Source organism: Myotis brandtii, unplaced genomic scaffold (assembly GCF_000412655.1).
Source record: "Myotis brandtii unplaced genomic scaffold, ASM41265v1 scaffold204, whole genome shotgun sequence".
NCBI classification, from domain to species: domain Eukaryota; kingdom Metazoa; phylum Chordata; class Mammalia; order Chiroptera; family Vespertilionidae; genus Myotis; species Myotis brandtii.
The window spans coordinates 680,723-683,440 of record NW_005357599.1 but is presented as its reverse complement, the minus strand read 5'-3'; positions in this window follow the sequence as shown (position 1 = coordinate 683,440).

The window sequence follows — 2,718 nt, the reverse complement described above, 5'->3', positions numbered from 1 at the left end:
TCTCTTAAACAAGCAGCATCTGGCCTCAGTGTGTCCCATACCTCTTAATAAGAGGCCACAGGCTCAGCACTAGTAGCAGCCTCCCTTGGTTCACCGCTTGGCCTCTTCTGGGCACCTCCACCCCATCACAAGTAACAGTCTTCTGCATATTGCTGTGTAGCCCGTGGCAGATGGGCCCAGGCAGGGCATAGGCAGTAGCTGACTTTGCACTTCCTGGGAGGCCCCAGAGCCAGTGCACCCAGTGGTGAGCTTCAGACTACACCAGATTATAATCCTAACACATCCATGAGCAACACACTCAAGGGGCAAACTCAGTAAGCACCAACGTCCCACTGAAGCAAGTCCCGCTCCATAGGGATGTCTCCTGCACAGCAGCTCTTTTGATATAGTTGCATCTGTTCCTCACAGCCAATTGGCCTGGAGGTCAATTCCTTCCCAGTGGTGCCAACAGCAATTAAGGCTCAACAACATCAGGAGAGGGCACAGAGCCCACAAAGATTTCACCTAGAGAGCCCAGCTGAGGTGACTAGGGAGGTTGAGCCACTGGGCCCTACAGGACACCTACTACACAAGGACACTCTATCAATTCCCAGACACATAGCAGCTCTTCCTATTATATAGAAACAAACACAGGAAAACAGCCAAAATGCAAAGAAGAAAGAACTGAAGAAGTCTCTAAAAAAAGAAATGGACTGGAAGCAAGCAAAGTACCAAATACAGAGTTCAAAACAATGGTTATAAGGATGCTCAAGGAATTTAATGAGATCTTTAAGGAACTTCGTGGCTACTTCAAGGAACTTAGAGATAACGTGAACAACATAAAAAAGGACCAGTCAGAAAGGAAGCATACACTAAATGAAATGAAGAACAATTCACAGGAAATCAACAGTAGAGTAGATGACATTAAGAATCAAATCAGCGAATTTGGAATATGAGCAAAAAGAAAAAAAAAACACAAAAATTTGAAAATTGAGGAAGGAGTCTCTGGGACAACTTCAAGCATACAAACATTTGTATCAGGGATGCCGGAAGGAGAAGAGAGGGAGCAAGAAATTGACAATCTATTTGAAAAAATGACAGTAAACGTCCCTTACTTGGTGAAATAAATAGACATACATCCCAGGAAACACACAGAGTCCCAAACAAGAGGAACCCAAAGAGACCCACACCAAGACATATCATAATTAACATGCCAAATATTAAAGACAAAGGATCTTAAAAGCAGCAAGAGAAAAGCAGTTAGTTACAAACAAGGAAGCTCTGATATGACTGTCAGCTGATTTCTCAAAAGAAACTTTGCAGGCCAGAAGGGAGAGACAATACATATTCAAAGTGATGAAAAGCAAGGACCTACAATCAAGATTACTCTACCCAATAAAGGTCTCATTTAGAATTAAGGTCAGATAAACAATTTTTTAGACAAGAAAAAGCTAAAGAAGCTTATTACCACAAAACCAGTATTACATGAAATGTTAAAGGGTCTTCTTTAAGAAGAAGAAAAAAATTTTCAAAAATATGAACAGTAAAATGGCAATAAATACATATCTATCAACAATTGTATCTAAAAATAATAAATGAACCAGGAATCTAATGAACAAAATAAACTGATGAATAAAATAGAACCAGAGGCATGGAAACATGGAACAGACTGATGAATCTGAGAGGTAAAGGGTGGTGGGGGGAAGAGATTAACCAAAGAGTTTATATGTATACTAGAGATCTGGTGCATGGATTCATGCACATCAAAGTAAATTAATTAGAAGGTGGCTGGTGGGGTAGGACTGGACGCGATGGGCCAGATACACCCTGGAGCCAACCTCCAGCAGTCTCTCCCTGGCTGGCTTCACCTGGGGCAGCACCGGGGCTCGCTTGAAGGGCATCTGCCGAGTAAGCGGAGTCCCTCCAGCAGAGAAGAGATTAACCAAAGAGTTTATATGTATACTAGAGGTCCGGTGCATGGATTTGTGCACGTCAAAGTAAATTAATTAGAAGGTGGCTGGTAGGGTAGGACTGGACTTGATGGGCCAGATACACCCTGGAGCCAACCTCCAGCAGTCCCTCCCTGGCCTGGCCGGCTGCACCTGGGGCAGCGCCGGGGCTCGAAGGGCATCTGCAGAGTAAGCGGAGTCCCTCCAGCAGGTGGGGTCCCTCAGCCTGGTCTGTGGAGATCAGGCCAAAACCAGCAGTCTGATATTCCCGGAGGGGTCCTAGAGTGTGAGAGGGCACCCTGCAAAGTTGCTGTCACTCAGAAGTTTCTGTTTTGAGTGTCTGCCCCCTGGTGGTCAGTGCAAGTCATAGCTACCGGCTGGTTGCTTAGGCTTTTATATATATAGATATGCATAACCCATGGACACAAATAATAGGGTGGCAAAGGCCTGGGGTGGGACACGGGATCTCAGTTGATGGGGGCAATGGGAGGTAAAAGGGGTGACATCTGTAATCCTCTCAACTATAAATATATTAAAAATAAATACATAAATTGTAGTTCTGAATAATAACTAATAACCTGGCAAACATTAACAATTAACTTAAGCACTGTATTCCTAAGGTCCTTTTTGTTTCCCAAGAAATTGAACTAAATTATCATAAAGTTCAACCCAAGATCTCTCTTTACTCTTTTGTGAAACATACTTTATGTATCCAGGCAAAGACCCACTTTCTCCTATGATCCTTTAAACCTGGTATAGAGGATCATTGTGAATATTATGCCATTATTGC